At 48.6% G+C, this 19,231-nt stretch overlaps 1 protein-coding gene across 2 annotated transcripts in view; it reads left to right on the forward strand.

Moving 5' to 3' along the window:
* CSNK1G2 (casein kinase 1 gamma 2) overlaps positions 1-19,231 on the forward strand; it is a 61,900-nt gene that overhangs the window by 11,885 nt on the left and 30,784 nt on the right. The gene's annotated exons all lie outside the window — the stretch shown is intronic.

Here is a 19,231-nt window from a genome sequence, read left to right on the forward strand (position 1 = left end):
ATCCCTTTCTTACCCTTCTTCATTTGAAGACATCGACCTCGGATTGATTGTTACTGTACCAGGACTGAGAAATACGTTGTTGTACATATACAATTGGCTTGTTAGCACATTGTTACATTCAATATACTTTTGTCATTACATATTGTTATCAGCCTGTTTCTGTACTAATTTTCTAACCTCCAGATACTAGCTGGAGATCTCCCACTATTACAACTGATCTCCAGCAGATAAAGATCAGTTCCCCTGGAGAAAATGATCGCTTTGGGCATTGGACTCTATGGCATTGATATCCCTCCCCATACCCTGCCCTCCTCCCCAGAAACCTCTTGCCTGTGGTGAAGAGGGTCCTGGCAGCCCTACTTACAACCTTCTTGCCTAGTCCCTTTAACTGGAGATGTCGGGGACCTTCTGCATGCCAACCAGAGGCTCTACCACTGAGCCACAGCCCCTCCCTATGAATCTACCCTATACTGAATCAGACCCTTGGTCCATCAAAGTCAGTATTGTCTACTCGGACCAGCGGTGGCTCTCCAGGGTCTCAGGCAGAGGTCTTTCACATCACCTACTTGCCTAGTCCCTTTAACCTGGAAATGCCGGGGATTGAACCTGCGACCTTCAGCATGCCAAACAGATGCTCTACCACTGAGCCACGGCCTTTCAGGTGCTCATCTTTTTTTCTTTTTAAATTCCACCCTCCTCCTCCTAGATACCGAATAAGAGGAGCTTTGCAAAGGCGTTTCATTGTGCGGAAGTGTTTGTAGGTCACGAAAATGTGGCCGTTCTCAGCACATAATGTTAAGATGTGTATAAATTAGTATGCCTTTGTGTTAGTAAGGAAAACACAGGCCTGCCTCTAAGCAGGCCTCTCTCTGAGTGACAGGTCAGGGTGTGCGAGAAACACCTTAATTCTCTTCGACTTTCCTTCTTGCCAAATTGTGGGCGTTGCATTCTCTGCGGCATGCTGGCTTTCATGTCCCATGACACGGGGCCTTTCATGGTAGCCGGCGCTGGCAGGCGGCAGACCAAAGCTTGAGTTCACTTTGTTTGAGATGTGGAGTTGTTTGCCAAAAAAAGCCCCCTCACCTTTTGCCTTTGGAGATAGGAGGGTGGGGGATCCCTGTGGTCAGAGCAAGCTGGTGAAGGTTAAGCAGGTTCAGAGGAGCATGCCCATTATATTAGGTACTGTGGAACACGGGCAGGATAATGCTACTGCCGTCGTCTTGTTTGTGGGGCTTCCTAGAGGCACCTGGTTGGCCCCTGTGTGAACAGGCTGCTGGACTTGATGCGCCTTGGTCTGATCCAGCAGGGCTTTTCGTATGTTCTTACGGAGGCAGAACTATCAATGGCTACTAGTCAAGATGGATACTAGCCATGGTGCATGCCTATTCTCTCCAGGATCAGAGGAGCAGGCCTATTGTATTAGGTGCACTAGCGGGATAATGCTGCTGCGGTCGTCTTGTTTGTGGGCTTCCTAGAGGTACCTGGTTGGCCACTGTGTGAACAGGATGCTGGACTTGATGGGCCTTGGTCTGATCCAGCAGGGCTTTTCTCCCTGCCCCAGGATGCCGTGATGGCCGCCAACTTGGAAGGGTTTAAGAGGGGAGTGGACATGTTCACGGAGGAGAGGGCTAACCATGGCTCCTAGTCAAAATGGATACCAGTCATGATGCGTACCTATTCTCTCCAGGATCAGAGGGGCATGCCTATTATATTAGGTGCTGTGGAACACAGGCAGGACAATTCTGCTGCAGCCATCTTGCTTGTGGGCTTCCCAAAGGCACCTGGTTGGCCATTGTGTGAACAGACTGCTCGATTTGGTGGGCCTTGGTCTGATCCAGCAGGGCCTTTCATGTGTTATTATGTTTCTTATGTAAGCATACTTAAGGGTTTTAGACCAATGACTTTTGCAGTTGTGACATCCTGTTGTTTCGATTTTGTGACGCATGCTCCAGAATGAATAAAGCTTGAAATTATGTGCTGCGCAAAGCATTTTTAACAGCCCTTCGTTCCAATCTGTGGTACTGCACTCGATTTACATACGCCGACTTAACATTTGCATAGGATAACATTCCAAGTACCCTTTCCCAGTTGCAGCCTGTTGTGATCCCCGAAATGTAGTTCCTGGGTGGAAATTCCTAGAGAGCTGCCCAGGAGTGACATCACTTCCTCCTGAAAATCCACCCTCCCCACAACCCCCCCCCCAAAAAAAATCTCCAAACATTTGCTGGCACAGGGCTAGGGGATCCTAGGCAGAGGAGACACCATAGTGATAGATGGAGGGGCCATGGCTCAGTGGTAGAGTATCTGCTTGGAATGCCGAAGGTTCCAGGTTCAATCCCCAACATCTCCAGTTAAAGGGACCAGGCAAGCAGGTGATGCGAAAGACCTCCGTCTGAGACCCTGGAAAGCCGCTGCCGGTCGGTGTAGACAGTACTGACTTTGATGGAACCAGGGTCTGATTCAGTATAAGGCAGCTTCATGTGCTACTCTGTTTTAGGCAGCTGGGTTTGTGTGTACAAATGTTCTAGGATTAAATTGGCCACTGGGGGAGAGGGCTCAGTGGTATATTGTGCAGTTTGCATGCTCTATGTGAAAAGGCTGAGGATTTGGGGGCTTTTTAGGTTAGAAAAAAGGCGAATGGGGTTGGGGGAACACGATAAAGGTTTTTTACAATTTCTGCATGGGATGAGGGAAGTGGGGGAGAGAACATTTTCTCCCTCTCTTACAGTACTAGACTTTGGGGACACCCAGTAAAATCGAGGGGAAGGAGTAGTAGTAGTTGGTTTTTATATGCCGACTTTCTCTACCACTTAAACTAACTTACAATCACCTTCCCTTCCCCTCCCCACTTACAATCACCTTCCCTTCCCCTCCCCACAACAGGACACCCTGTGAGGTAGGTGGGGCTGAGAGAGCTCTAAGAGAGCTGTGACTAGCCCAAGGTCACCCAGCTGGCTTTGTGTGGAGGAGTGGGGAAACCAACCCGGTTCAACTGATTAGCCCCCACCGCTCATGTGGAGGAGTGGGGAATCAAACCTGGTTCTCCAGTTCACAGTCCACTGCTCCTAACCAACGCACTTAACCACTACAACACGCTGAGGAGAGTGGAAATGCTTTGTCTGAAGGTCTTCCTAACTAGTAGAACTCGTTGCCTAGTGTAGTGATGGCCACCAATCGTAGTTGGCTTTCCAGGGGAATTAGACAAATTTCTAGAGAGTAGGCCAATCAATGGCTAGTAACCACGCTTTAGTAAGGTTCAAGGGGCAGAAGCCCTCCATGGACCAGAGCTGGCCCTTCCTGTACGCCTTCTGGGGCACTATGCGTGAGGTGGAGAAAGGTGACAAAGAGACCTTTTTCTCCCTCTCCCAAAATACTAGAACTTGAGGGCATCCGCTGAAGGTGATGGGCAGTCGATTCAGAACAGACAGACGTCTGGACGAGTGATTGAAATGTGGAGGTCGCTGCCAGAGGACGTAGTGATGGCCAGAGGCACAGACAGCTTAAAAAGGGGATTATACAAATTCATGGAGGATAGATCTATCAGTGACTAGTTGCCTAAGGGGATGACTAAGGGGAACATCCAGAGGCAGTAAACCTCTGAATAACAGGGCCAGAGGCAACCCCAGGGGAAGGCCTCGGCCTCTAAGCCATGTTGTTGGCCTCTGGAGGAACTGTTTGGACACTGTGTGAGACCGGATGCTGGACTAGATGGACCCCTGGTCTGATCCAGCAGGGATTTTTTTTATGTTCTTATGAAGGCCTTGGCCTCTAGGCCAGGGGTGGGGAGCCTTTTTTTCTGCCAAGGGCCATTTGGATATTTATAACATCATTCACGGGCCGTGCATTCTGGCCCTGCCCCCTTTAACCCCTCCATTGTCGCCACTTCTGCCCTTTTGTAGCACAGAGGAAATACATTTCACCACAGCCCGGGTGGGAAAGGGTTAACACAGTTTCTTGGACGGTCCTAGCAGCTCCCTAGCTAATGACTCTTCTCCAAGGGGCAAAGAAGGTTCTTTTCTCAGCAAAACAAACTCACATCCGCCTTGAATAGAGGCTATTCCTGTCTGTGGGAGGAGGTGGATCACCAGTCTTAGATCCTTCTGAGCTAGAGATCTGCCAGGACCCATGGCCAGACCAAATAATTCCGCGGGCCTTAAATGGCCCCCGGGCCTGACGTTCCCCACCCCTGCTCTAGGCCCTGTTCTTGGCCCTCCAGAGGAACTGGTTGGCCACTGTTTGAGACCAGATGCTGGACTAGATGGACCACTGGTATGATCCAGCAGCGCTCTTCTATGTTCAGTTTGTTTGGCCATTTGGTGAGACTGGCTAGGTCAGCCACAGGCCTGATCCAGTGTAGCTGCTCTTGTCTGCACCATCTGCAGATCAAGGCTCACAGGTGCTAGAAAAGGCCTGTCTTGGCCCGAGACCCTGGAGAACTCCTGCCGGGCAGAGTGGACGATACTGATCTAGCTGGACCCATGGTCTGACTCTGTATTAATCCAGCTTCACGTGTTAATGTATAAATGGTATCACATCTCTGTCTCTTTTCAAGCCACCAGGCCTTGTTTTTAAAGGCTGCGGTTTGCTGTTGGGAGGGGGAAACTTAAACCATTCCTTGAGATTTGGGGTGAGCGCATTGTGTGCCTGGCGGCAACCACATTCCCAATCCGCCAGCGCCGTTGGGTCTCCCGCACACCCCAAGCCTCTCCCCGCTGCTTGGCATCGCGATCCTTCTTGCTCTCCCCTTCTCAAATCCGTCTTATTTTTAGCAGGCACATATTTTATTTATTTTGAGGGCTGGCTTTTGTACATTTTGTGCGTTTTGTTTCTCTCCTTAAGGAAGTATTTTTAGCATTTCCCTGCATTTCGGTCCCCATGCCATTGCGTGATTAAAAACAAAAAACCAGTATTATTTTTTCCACTGTGACATGGCTAGTCCCTCTAGTATTGCTTGGGTGTAGTGTAGTATTTTCCATCCCAGGTACAACATGGCTTGAAAGGAGGAATTATGGAAGGCGGCATACCTCTTCTGCTTCTGTTTTAGTGCTGAGAGCACAAAAAACCCTTTCTTTCATGCTCTAACCCCCCCTCTCCTTGGGGCCGGAGAATTTTTAGATGTTGCTGTACAAACCTTTTTAGCATGCTTTTTTTTCTGGGGTGGGCATGTATATATTGGGGGGGGGGAGAACTGTGCAGACTGCGCGTTCTTTCTGGGGGGGTTTTACAAGCACAATTTATTTCTCTCCGTGTTCCTGCCCATTCGACGCAACATCTTAACTTTCCAAGTCGAGCCGTTCGGAGAGTTCCCTGTAAAATGTTCTCTTTTGGGGGCCAGAGAGAGTCGACTGCCGATTTATTTCTCTCCCCCCCCTTTCCCAAATTATGGCTTTCAGTAAAACGGGATGTAAAGACATTTGCTGGTTTGGTGGGTGGGGGGACAGAGGAAGGTATTCCTGCTTTAGACACAACAGCTGCAGAAGCAGGAAATTGGGCAGTGTCAACACACAGGCATTTGGAGCAGCGCTGAGGAAAAGATCAAGTACGCTGAAGACAACCCAGGCTTTGGACAATTTCGGGATTATTTTCCTGCGTGGCAGAGGACGGCGCGGATTTTATTTAATTTTTTTTCAAGCGACCCCTGGTATGATGCAGAGCCGGGCCGTTTGGGTGAGGGAAGGACTTTTGGAAAAAGATGGAGATGTTAGAAACACTGTCCCCTGTGACAAACAGGAGTGGCCTTTTGTGGTGGCGTTGACGTCAGGTCACGGCTGATTTATGGTCACCCCCATAGGGTTTTCAAAGCAAGAGACGTTCAGAGGTGGTTTGCCATTTGCCTGTCTCTGTGTCACTGTCCTGGTATTTTTTGGAAGCCCTTTAGGTGTATTTTATTCCAGCATAAGAACAAAATCCGGTTGGTTCTTAAGGTCCCAGTGGCCTCCTGTCCCATTTTCGTGGCAACAAACGTATACAGCTGTGGTTGTGGAAAGTGCCTTCAAGTCTCAGCTGACTTATGGCAACCCTGTAGGGTTTTCAAGGCAAGAGACAGAGGCGGTTTTCACTTGCCTGCCTCTGCGTTAGCCACCCTGGACTTCCTTGGCGTCTCCCATCCAAGTACTAACCATGCAGAGGGGCCGGGTTGGTTAGTAGGAGCACAGAAAATCCCCTAAGTATATGGGGGTGCCAAAGTGAAGAGGATTAGGGTGGAGCAGGTGAGGAGGGGGAGTCTGACAGGGAAGCTCGTGTGTACCTTGGCATACAGTGAAGAGATGTATTGTTTACTTTTTAAAGAAATCCCCCCTGTCTTCCTTGGTGGAACTCAAGGTGGCATATTAGTGGGGGGGTGGTCTCCCATTGGGGCAGAAGACCCAATCCTGCCAATTTCCACCAGGTAACCAAATCCTTAGCCCCTCTGCTTTGCTGCAGAACCTAAGAGATGCTATGGTCTTTAGTCTTTGATGGGTGAGTGGTAGCCAATCTTTAGTCTTTGATGGGTGAGGGATGAAAAAGCACGCCGTTTTCATTTTTTTTAAAATTCTGCATGTGGTTTTGGATTGGATTGTTTTCCATCGCTGAACATTCTTTTGGGTTTCTCTTCCTTTACCTGTTCGATGCCAAAATCACCTTCAGTGGGTTAATGTTCATGGGGGGAAACGGAGCGATGGATGCAGAGGAGAGCGACGAGAACAATCAGGGGCCTGGAGACCAAGCCCTGCGAGGAAAGGCCGAGGGAGTTGGGAATGTTCAGTCTGGAGAAGAGGAGGTTGAGGGGGAACAGGATTGCTCTGTTTAAGTATTTGAAGGGCTGTCATTTAGAGGAGGGCAAGGAGCTGTTCCTGTCGGCAGCAGAGGATAGGACTCGCAATAATGTGTTTAAATTGCAGGTGGAAAGGTACCAGCTGGATATTAGGGGAAATTTTTTTACAGTAAGAGTTGTTCGACAGTGGAATCTGCTGCCTAGGGAGGTGGTGAGCTCCCCCTCACTGGTGGTCTTTAAGCAGAGGCTGGACAAACACTTGTCAGGGATGCTCTAGACTGATCCTGCATTCAGCAGGGGGTCAGACTAGATGGCCTCTATGGACCCTTCCAACTCTATGATTCTATGATTCTGTGAAGAGCAGTGCAAAGAAAGGGAAGCAGATTTGGAAATAGACTCCGGGGTTTGCCTCCCACAAAACTAGACACGTAATCGAAAGACAGCATGTTCAGAGGGAATGTTCCCAGGCTTTCGAAATTCGGCTTTGTCCCGATTGGTGACCAGCTGATGCTGCACGGCTTGGCTGCGGGCCACCACTAGGGACGAGGCCGAACTTTGAAAGCTCGAAGACTTCCATCTGAACTTCCCCCATTCGGCAAACCTCCTCATTCTGGGGCTGTGGCATTTGCAGCTGTTGGAGTCATCTTCTAAGAGAAGGGGAAACGAGGAAGGGAATAGAGGAAAAGAGATGGTTGGTCCAACCTGTGAGGAGGAGGAACGGGGATGTGGGGACTGTGTTGGTGTTTGAAGGGGAGATCCTGAGCCTGAAGAAAATGTTACAGTCTTCTAAATGTTGGTGGAGGACCGGATTGGAGAGACACTTGAGATCATGAGCCAGCAGGGCAGAGGGGGCTTCGATTTGTATATGTAGGTGGCCATAAGAACATAAGAAAAGCCCTGCTGGGTCAGACCAAGGCCCATTAAGTCCAGCAGTGTTCACACAGTGGCCAACCAGGTGCCTCCAGGAAGCCCACAAGCAAGATGACTTCAGCAGCATTCTCCTGCCTGTGTTCCAAAGCACCTAATATAAAAGGCCTGCTCCTCTGATACTGGAGAGAATAGGTATGCATCATGACTAGTATCCATTTTGACTTAATAGCCATGGATATCTCTCTCCTCCATGAACATGTCCACTCCCCTCTTGAAGCCTTCCAATTTCGCAGCCATCACCACATCCTGGGGCAGGGAGTTCCACATATGAACTATGTGTTGTGTGAAGAAATACTTCCTTTTATCTGTTTTGAATCTCTCAGCCTCCAGCTTCAGCAGATGACCCCCTGCGTTCTGGCATCATGAGAATGTGGTGATCGACGTTTCTCTGCCAGAATCCCCTTCTCCTTCCCCTTGATGCGCCACTGCATGCTTTTCTGAGCACCTTTCCAGGGTTTGCAGGCCCTGCCCGGTGCTTTGTGTGTTCCTGCATTTATGATCTGGCTTCTTCTTCTTCTTCTTTTAAGCTGTCAACCCTCTTTCTCTTCTCTCCTCCCTCCCTCCCTTCCTCCTCCTCCTCCTTCGAACCGCGTCAGTTTCTGCCTGACGTATGCTCAGCCGATGGCTTGTCGGCAGCCCTGGTCTTCTATCAAAGTACTTAAGGGCGCTTCCTGTCGGGGCTGTCTCCGGCGGAGAAACAAGGAAATAGAGAAGCAGGAGGGGGGGAAGCGGACTCCGTTTCTCCAGGCTGTTCCGCAGATGTCAGCCGGCTGCTCCCCCCGGGAACTTGCCTGTGACCAAACAAGGTTTTCCTCCGACGAGTATATTTCAGTTTTCTCCGAGCAAGTCTCAAGGCAGGTATCCGAGAAGGGTAAGAAATCCTTAAAACATTAGCGGATTAAGCCCCAAGAAGTATTCTTCTTCTTTTTTCTGTTTTAAAAACTTCTTGGACCAGTCCTGATCTCCAGAGTAGATGAATCGGGTTTCCAGGTCCTTCTTTGCCACCGGCAGAAGGTTTTTAGGGCGGAGCCTGAGGAGGGCGGGGTTTGGGGAGGGGAGGGACTTCAATGCCATAGAGTCCAATTGCCAAAACAGCCCTTTTCTCCAGGTGAACTGATCTCTTATAGGCTGGAGATCAGTTGTAATAGCAAAAGATCTCCAGCTAGAACCTGGCGATTGGCAACCCTATAGATGAACCTAAAAATGTATTTAGTGGGATCGGGGGCCAGAGGTCCACCTCACCCCTCCCCAGGTTTTGGTGTGTCCCCCCCACACACACCCAGTGTCCAGAGGCAGCAGGACAAGGCCCCCTCTGCTGTTCATCCTGAAAGCACAAAGGAGCAGAGAACCTGGAGTTTTTGCCAAACAAGAGTTTCTTAATATTATCAGGATGCCCAGTTATGTTTCAACAAGCTTTTTTTTTGGGGGGGGGGCGCGCGTGTAAATATCAGGAGGCCAAAAAGCCAATCAGTTTGGCCCCAGATAAAAGAAATTTATCGGAGGTAGACTGCATAAGAATGTCGAGGTTTCTCGTTTTTGCGCTCTCTCCTCTGTGAACTTGTCTAATTTTAAAAAAATAAATCCTAATTTTGGTTTTAATTGAATCCAGTTCCGCCAGCTGCTGACCCCTGAGACCTTGTGAGATCAGTTCCCGTTTTACTTCGGCGTGGTGTTCTCGTCTCCTTCCTTTTGAAGTCCTGATATCTAAGTTAGCCAGAGAGGCTGGCCGGCTCTGGGTCGAGCAGGGTGCTTTGTGGCGGAGTGGGATTTGAACCTGGGTCTCCTTCATGCTGGCTGGCTCATAAACTGGATTGAGTGATACTTGTGTATGGTCTGGATTAGTGTGTGGCCGCCCCCACCCTAACTTGACCCTAAGATCCCCTTTTCTCCTCCTCCCCCTTTTCCTGGTTGTGTATATTTTTCCAGCCAAAGTACAACAAAAAGCCTTTATTACTCCCAGTAAGCCCTTCTCCTCCTCCTCCTCCTCCTCCTCCTCCTCCTCTTCTTTTTTCTTCTCCTCCTCTCCTTTTTTCTCCTCCTCCTCTTCCTCTCCTCCTTCTCTTCTTCTCCTTCTCCTCTTCTCCTTTTTTCTTCTCCTCCTCTTCTATTTTCTCCTCTTCCTCTCCTTCTCTTCTCCTCTTCCTCTCCTTCTCTTCTTCTCCTCCTCTTCTCCTTTTTTCTTCTCCTCCTCTTCTATTTTCTCCTCTCCTCCTCTTCTCCTCCTCTTCTCCTCCTCCCCATCTTCTCTTCTTCTTTTCTTCTTATGATTGTTATCATTGTCATTATGTTCATATCGTTCCCCACACCTTTTTATTGACCTTTTCCCTAATAATTTTTAAAAAGTTGTTCATCTAATTGCTGTCAAGCCTCTGCATGCGATGGGTGTGAACCAATTTGTAAAATACTCTTTTTAAACGTTTCACGCTGCCCTGTTCTTTTTTTTTTTAATGTGGAGTAGCTACTCTTTTAGAACACCAGCGTTAAAAATACAATTTTAATCCTTTCTTATCCCACCTTTTGTGCTGTAAGCAGTGACTCGCTCACACAAGATACTCCACTAAAATTATTTTAGCTGTGTTTAGGTTTCTAGGCAGGGCGGAATTCAAGAGGTCCTTAAAAAAAGGATGCCTATAAATTTTTGTGGTACACAAATATGTCTGTTTTAATTTTTTAATTTTTAGCATAATGTTTGCTCTGGTGCCCATTTTTGTTGGCCGTCTTTTTTATTTTTGTGCAAGGGTGTGTGTGTGTGTGTTGTTGTTTTGCAGTTAATACACAATTTCCCTCCCCCCACCAGTTAATACACAATTGCCACATGAATAGCATCAAAAGTTGTGGACATTTAACGGGGGGGGGGGATTACAAGTCGATTCTAGGTCAATTTTTACAACAGATAAGTATATTGAGGGGCAGTGGGGAGTCCGAGCGACTGGGGTTAGGGTTGCCAACCTCCCGGTGGCACTTGGAGATCTCCAGATGACCAAGATAAGTTCCCCTGGAGAAAATGGCTGATATGGAGGGTGGGATCAACGGCATTATACCCTGCAGAGATCCCTCCCTCCCCCAAACCCCACCATCTCTAGGCCTCACCCCCCAAACATCCAGATGTTTCCCCACGCAGAGCTGGCTTCCGTATTGGGTTTGCAAAATAAGGTAGCATCCCTAACAGAGAGGAGAAGGAACACCCTCATCGGGGCTGTGGGACTTGCGCTGCACACTGTTGGTTCTTTTCCTGAGGCTGCATCTCCCTTGCAAAGTTTGAACTGGTTTCACTGGGGGTGTGGGGGTGATGCTGGGTTGACTCTTGGGAAGAGCTTTGGGAATAGGCCAAGCAAAGTGTCAAGGAGAAGAAGAGTTGCGTTTTTATATGCCAACTTTCTCTACCACTTGAGGAAGAATCGCATTCCGCTGTAGGACATTCCTCTATGGAAACCATATAGTTTTTTTTTTTTTTTTAAGGAATGTGCTAGAGGGTAAACCTGGATGTGACGTTAATCCCCTCCCTTCAGCTGGCCTGCTTCCTCCCGTCGGCTGGCTGAGGGGCGACGGGCAGGCCCTTAATTGGCAGGCAATTACCCACCATTACCTGGTATCTGATGGCCCTAGTTAAATTGTGGATAGTTAAACTGTGGAACTCCCTGCCCCAGGATGTGGTGATGGCTGCCAACTTGGAAGGCTTTAAGAGGGGAGGACAGAACTATCAGTGGCTATTCGTCAAGGTGGATACTAGCCATGATGCACACCTATTCTTTCCAGGATCAGAGGAGCAGGCCTATTGTATTAGGTGCTGTGGAACACAGGCAGGATAAATGCTGCTGCAGTCGTCTTGCTTGTGGGCTTCCTAGAGGCACCTAGTTGGCCGCTGTGTGAACAGACTGCTGGACTTGATGGGCCTTGGTCTGATCCAGCAGGGCTTTTCTCTCTGCCCCAGGATGAGATGATGGCTCCCAACTTGGAAGGCTTTAAGAGGGGAGGACAGAACTATCAATGGCTACTAGCCATGATGCATACCTATTCTCTCCAAAACAGTGTTCTGGACCACCGATGATGCCCCTGACTCTTCCCCCGCATCTGTGTGTGTGGCTTTAAAAAAATGCTGCTGAAAGAAGCAATTTCAGGTTAAGGGGGTGGTCTCCCCCCCTTTTTTAAATCCACACATAGCAAGGCAGCCCCCACTGGTGTCTGGGGTCTTGACTGGAGCAGTTCTGCAGCAGCAGGCAGAGAAGGGAACGGCAGGCGGAGAAGAGATTTCTCTAGATTTCCTTACTTTGCTTCACTCCTCTCATGGGAGGCCCTCTCAATTCCTTATTGCTCACACTTATTGTTCTGCATCCCATGAGAAATTCTCGCACCCTGTTTCTGACAGCAGCCGGCAGGGAAGCCCACAAAGGCAGGGCCGGAAGGCAGCAGCCCTGCCTTGTGGATTTCCTGCATCAGCTTGTGCCTGCTGGTAGACTGCCTGTGAACGTGGAGGTTCTATCTTATTTGTATGGACTATGAAAACTGTCTTGGAGCTTGTGGTTTGTGTGTGTACTGGGAGAGGCCATGTAGAAGCTTTAAAATAAACACCAGCCTTTGATAGACCTACCTACCCTTTATGTGAGTAACTTATTAAAAAAACAAAAACGTCCGGCGCAGTTTTCCAGTTTTTTTTCTGTTCACTTGCTTTTATTTTTGCCCAGATATTTTAAAAGTATATTTTTATACCTATCTGAAGCTATAATGTAAACATCGGGGGTTTTATTTTATTTAAATACTTTTAACCTAGGGAATTGTCACTTGTATTCAAACTTGGCTGTCTCTACAGCATCTTGTGGCACTGAGTTCCATAAGTTAAGGAGGAATCAATTCATTAAAGGTCGGACCAGAACCAACAGGTTGAAATTAAATCAAAAGAGTTTTCGGCTAAACATTAGGAGGAACTTTCTGACAGTCAGAGCGGTTCCTCAGTGGAACAGGCTTCCTCTGGAGGTGGTGAGCTCTCCTTCCCTGGAGGTTTTTGAGCCGACGCTAGATGGCCATCTGTCAGCAATGCTGTTTCTATGACCTTAGGCAGATCACGAGAGGGAGGGCAGGAAGGGTTGTGCCAGTGTTTGACTTTCATGGCTCAGGGTAATGCCAATTGCCACTTTGGGGTCTGGAAGCAATTTCCCTCTAGGCCAGGGATCTTGGAGGGTCCCCCCCCCCCCACCACATTTTCTGGGCATGGAGTTGGGGTCACTGGGGGTGTGGAGGGGAGAGGTAGTTGTGAATTTCCTGCACTGTGCAGGGGGTTGGACAAGATGACCCAGGTGGTCCCTTCCAACTCTATGATTCTATTCTATGATTAGCTGCCCTGGACTAACTGCTAATCAATTGAATGAATCACACACAGACACACACAATGTTTTCTGGCATAGGTGAAGCAGGGCAAAACAAAAATCCTTCATACTTACAACAGCTATAACTTCATAAAACTATTTCCTTGTCCTCTTTCCCCTCACCCTACTCCAAAAAAAAAGGGGGGGAAGCCTCAAATGTTGTTATCTTTTCCTCATTGGGAAAGTGCTCCTATTAGCTTTTCCAGGTCCCTCTTCGCCACTGGCGGGAGGTTTTTGGGGTGGAGCCTGGGGAGGGCAGGGTGGGACTTCAATGCCATAGAGTCCAATGGCCAAAGCGGCCATTTTCTCCAGGGGAACCGATCTCTATCGGCTGGAGATCAGTTGTAATAGAAGGAGAACTCCAGCTAGTACCCAGAGGTTTTATGAATATACTGTAAATAAGAGTTATAGTATATTTGAACATCAGTTATATGAACTTTGGTTTATGGACACTTATATGTTATGGTCCATCTTATGCATTCAGTATTGTATGTCTTACTTTAATAATTCATCATACCTTGATATGTATAAAGTGTAATACAGCTTGAAAAAGAATATTTAGAGTGATTAGTGGTTGTGTACTGAAAAATAATTTTCCTGTATATGGATTTCCAGTACCCGGAGGTTGGCAACTCTAGCTCTTATTCATTGACTTTATTTGTGGCAGGCTGTATTTTCTTTTGTGAACTAAGCCCAGAGTGGGGAAGGGAGAGAAAATGTACTTGATTTACCCTAATGCATTGGTCCTTAATCCCCGTCCCCCCCCCATTGCACAGTAAGGTGGTGTACCTTCTCCTCTTCGCAGCGTAAGCAAACCTTGGACATGGCTGTGCTTAGATCTGAGAGTTTGTGTTGGGCAGAAATGTTTGTGTGTGTGTTTGTGCACATGCCTCTAACAGACAGCGGAGTGCTGTTTGCTTGCTGGAAAAAGTGTTATTTGCTTATACAATCATAGAGTTGGAAGGGACCACCAGGGTAATCTAATCCAACCCCCTGCACAATGGAGGGAATTCACCACTACCTCCCCCACACACACCCAGTGACCCCTACTCCATGCCCAGAAGATGCCCAAGATGCCCTCCCGCTCATCATCAGCTTAAAGTTACAGAATCAGCATGGCTGACAGACGGCCATCTAGCCTCTGCTTAAAAACCTCCAGGGAAGGAGACTTCACCACCTCCCGAGGAAGCCTGTTCCACTGAGGAACCGCTTGAACTGTTAGAAAATTCTTCCTAAGGTCTGGACAGAAACTGTTTTGATTTCATTTCAACCCATTGGTTCTGGTCCGACCTTCTGGGGCAACAGAAAACAACTCGGCACCATCCTCCATATGACAGCCCTTCAAGTACTTGAAGATGGTTATCATATCCCCTCTCAGTCTTCTCCTCTTCAGGCTAAACATACCCAGGTCCTTTAAGCAGAGGCGAGATGGCCATCTGTCGGGAGTGCTTTGATTGTGGGGTCCTGCATGGCGGGGGGAGGGTTGGGGTCACGGGATGTGGGGGGAGGTAGTTGTTAATTTCCTGCATTGTGCAGGGGGTTGGACTAGATGACCCTGGTGGTCCCTTCCAACTCTGTGATTCTATAATTCTAACCTTTCCTCACAGGACTTGGTCTCCAGACCCCTCAACGTCTTCGTTGCCCTCCTCTGGACATGTTCCAGCTTGTCTACATCTTTCTTAAACTGCAGTGCCCAAAACTGAACACAGTACTCTAGGTGAGGTCTAACCTGAGCGGAGCAAAGCGATACCATCACTTCGCGTGATCTGGACACTAAACTTCTGTTGATTTGGAAGTGGTAGGTTTTCAGATCTGCAAGGGGCAGAACGCCTCATGCGTGTGGAAAGCAGCCCCCCCCCCCGCAGCAAATCTCCACGCATGTTCTCCCTTTTGAAAGTTTGCAAACGTGTGCGTTTTAACCCACGTTTTAATCTTGCTGGTTGGGCTGGTATGCTTTTGTGTCGGTGCAACAGCCAGGTTGCCCTATTAGCTGCCTTGCATCCGAGGAGGTAAGGCAGGGTAGAAATGTTCTTTTATTGTATTTTTTATTTAAAAAATAAAATCTTGGCAAAAGAGGGAGAAAGTACAATCCTCTACTTTGCCGTGAAAAGGAGATTTTATTGTATGTACGTACAGGCAGTATTCAAGCTAGGGTTGCCAGCTCCAGGTCAGGAAATACCTGGAGATTTGAGGGATGGAACCTGAGGAGGGCGGGCTTTGGGGTTGGAGGGACTTCAATGGGGTATAATGCCTTAGAAATTTTATTTTATTGTATTTTTATTTAAAACATAAAATCTTGGCAAAGGAGTGGGGGAAGCGACAATCCTCCGTGAAAAGCTCATAATAAGGGGATTTTAGTGTATGTACGTACAGTAGGGTTGCCAGGTTCTTCTTGGCAACCAGAGGGAGGGGTTTGGGGAGGGGAGGGATTTTAATGCCATAGAGTCTTATCTGCTGGAGATCAGTTATAATAGCAGGAGATCTCCAGCTAGAAGCTGGAAGTTGGCAACCCTAATGTACGGGCAGTATTCAAGCTAGGGTTGCCACCTCCAGGCCAGGAAATACCTGGAGATTTTGGGGGTGGAACCTGAGGAGGGCGGAGTTTGGGGAGGGGAGGGACTTCAATGGGGCGTACTGGCATAGACTCCACCTTCCAGTTCAGCCATTTTTCTCCAAGGGAGCTGATCTCTGTCACCTGGGGGATCAGTTGTAATCCCAGGAGATCTCCAGCCACCACCTGGATCACCACCACCACCTGGCAACCTCAATTCAAGCACGTGTTTCCGTCCCAAGCATTTGAAGTGGTTCAGCCTTTGTCTGGGATTTGGGGCTGTTTTTCCAAACAGCTCCTTCTTAATCTTTCCCCTCTGCCCTCCCATTGTGCCATGTACACTTTTAATTCTTCCTCCCTACTCTTTAATTCAGAGAGATGAACCGGGATGTTCCTCCCACGCCTCGCCCGTAATCCCTTAGGAATGGACTGCCTTTCCCCCCTCGCTCTTCGAGGGAAGCAGCCTCTAATCCAGATTAATGGAAATGTGCGCCTTTTATTTAAACTGTTTTCTTTTGGAGAGGGGGGTCCTCTCTTGTAAATTATTCTCTCCCTTTTTTTAAAAAAAAGGCCCTGGTGCAGACGCTTAGATTACCGTAAATCCTGGAATTTGGGGATCTGCTTCTGTTCGGAAACAGATTAAGATGCTTGAAAACAAGACCTGATCTCTGAAGCTCGGCCTTGATCCGCTGCAGAGTGGAACCGTTTTTCTCTTCATGCGCACTAAAAATGGACTCCGTGTGGGCTCTGGGGTGGTGCCGGTGAAGGGGCAGAGCCGTGCGAAGGAGTTAAGCAGGCCGTTAGATGCCCGGGTTAGCCTCCCTAGGGTTGCCAACCTCCAGGTACTAGCCGGAGATCTCCTGGTATTACAACTGATCTCCAGCTGATAGAGATCAGTTCCCCTGGAGAAAATGGCCACTTTGGCAATTGGACTCTATGGCATCGAAGTCCTTCCCCTCCCCAAACCCCGCCCTCCTCAGGCTCCGCCCACAAAACCTCCCATTGGTGGCGAAGAGGGACCTGGCAGCCCTAGGTCTCCCCTCATAACCTGCATGCCCTTAATGCGACAGAGTCATTTGATCACATGCACCCCTCTCATATCCATAAAGCAGGAATGACTCCCCCCACCTCTGTTGTCCATGCAGGTTGGTGCCACTTGAAAACCTGTTTTGCACCCAGTACCCTCAACAAACCCGGTTTAGCCTTTGACACAACGCTGTTAAATGTCCAACTTCCTCTTTTTACACCGAACATCTGGCCCGATGTAGCATTCTGGGGAGTTTGGGAAGCCTGCACACTGTTTTGCGATAAGCTTGTGTTGGAATGGATATACGGTTGCCAAGTCTGGGTTGAGAAATTCCTGGAGATTTGGGAGATGGAGCCTGTTGGAGGGGAGGACTTGAGGAGAGGAGGGACCTCAGTGGGGTCTAATGCCGTAGAGCCCTCCCTCCAAAGCAGCCATTTTCTCCAGGGGAACTGATCTCTGTTGTCTGGAGATGACTTGTAATTCTGGGAGGTCTCCAGGCCCCACCTGGAGGTTGGCAAGCCTATCCAAATAAGGGGTGTTCCGCAACCTCTGTTTTGAGGGTCTGCCTGTAGACCAAAGCGGCTGCTCCTCCCAAAAACTCAACGGACAGGAACAGAGATGATGGGCACATTCTTTGTGGAGGGGCTTTAACTGAATCATAGTGCTTCCGCTTTGCATGCAGAAGGTCGCAGGTTCAGTCCCCGCCATGTGCAGTTTAAAAAGGGGATCTGGCAGTCGGTGATCTGAAAGATCTCTGGAGAGCCACTGCTGGTCAGAGGAGAGAAAGCTGACCTTGACAGACACAGCGGTTTTGGTGTTGAGGCCTCTTCATGTGCCTCGTTCCACGCTAGAAGACAGACCAGGAATGATCCTGACCTGTTATCTTTGTCCCAGTCTAGCACTCCCGTCTCCCCTCCAGCGTTGTCAGTGCGACGGTATTTCATCTGCTACAGTAAATTGTTTTTATCCCCCTTTTCTTCTCCCGAGGGGAGCCGTTTCTTTCGTCTGCTTTGTTGTGGCAGCCTGGAAGCATATTACTAGAAATAAGCTTCTAGTCTGCAATCTTTTTTAAAAAAATATATATTCTTTTCAATTTAAATCTCTCGCTTTTCCTCTCCCCCATCGTTTATGAAGGAAATGGCCAGATTTTGAAACAATGCTGTGTAAATTATTTTTTACCGTGTGCGGTGTACATCGTGCATGTAACCTTGTGTGCGTGTAGGGTTGCCAGGTCCCTCTTCGCCACCAGCGGGAGGTTTCTGGGGCGGAGCATGAGGAGGGCGGGGTTTGGGGAGGGGAGGGACTTGATGCCATAGAGTCCAATGGCCAAAGCGGCCATTTTCTACAGGGGAACTGATCTCTGTCGGCTGGAGATCGGTTGTAATAGCAGATCTCCAGCTAGTACCGGGAGGTTGTACAAAAACAGTATAGGTTGCACAAAAAAATCTTTAAATAGGAATATATTATAGTCACAACAAAAATAAATTCCTTCAAACAAAGCTCAGTTCTATTATAGAGGTTTCTGGGGCGGAGCCTGAGGAGGGCGGGGTTTGAGGAGGGGAGGGACTTCAATGCCATAAAGTCCAGTTGCCAAAGTGGCCATTTCCTCCAGGTGAACTGATCTCTATCGGCTGGCGATCAGTTGTAATAGCAGGAGACCTCCCGCTAGTACCTGGAGGTTGGCACCCCTATGTGCATGCGTCTCGAAAATTTTTGTAGAGTTTCATCAGGAAGGTGGCTGGAACTGCCTGGGACGTGTGGAAGGACCTGTGTTGTAAATCCTGCCCTGCCTTCTGACGTTACCCAGTTTGTGATAGTTACTCCCTACAAAATCATATTTTTTATCCCATTCTTCCGTCAAGGGCCTTGGGATGCAATACCCTAAAGCAGGGGTCCCCAGCCTTTGTGAGCCTGTGGGCACGTTTGGAAATGTGACATTTATCTGGCCCTTGTAACAAATGAGTTGGACACCCCTGGATTACAGTTTTTGTGAAAAGAATCAGTTTGATTCATCAGCAAGCCCTTTCTTGGCTGGCTTGCTTCTTGCGCTGGCTGGTATCTGACAAACGGGAAGCATACGCAACGGGGCCATCAAGTCGCTTCTGACTCATGGCGACCCTATGAATCAGTATCCTGCAAAACATCCCATCCTTAACAGCCTTTCAGGTCTTGCAAACTGAGGGCCGTGGCTTTCTTTATAGAGTCCATCCATCTCTTGTTGGGTCTTCCTCTTTTCCTGCTGCTTTCCACTTTTCCGAGCATGGCTGTGTTTTCCAGTGACTCTTGTCTTCTCAGGATGTGACCAAAGTACCACAGCCTCAATTGAGTCATTTTAGCTTCTAGGGTCAGTTCAGATGACATTACCTCCCCACTTTATAGCCAGTGTGGTGTAGTGGTTAAGAGCAGTGGTTTGGGGCGGTGGACTCTAGTCTAGAGAACCGGGTTTGATTCCCCCACGAGGCTAATCTGGGGAACCGGGTTGGTTTCCCCTCTCCTACATACGAAGCCAGCTGGGTGACCTTGGGAAAGTTACAGCTCTCTTAGAGCTCTCTCAGCCCCACGTACCTCACAGGGTGACTGTTGTGGGGAAGGGAAGGGAAGGTGGTTGT

The sequence above is a fragment of the Euleptes europaea genome, chromosome 2 (assembly GCF_029931775.1).
Source record: "Euleptes europaea isolate rEulEur1 chromosome 2, rEulEur1.hap1, whole genome shotgun sequence".
Lineage (NCBI taxonomy): Eukaryota > Metazoa > Chordata > Lepidosauria > Squamata > Sphaerodactylidae > Euleptes > Euleptes europaea.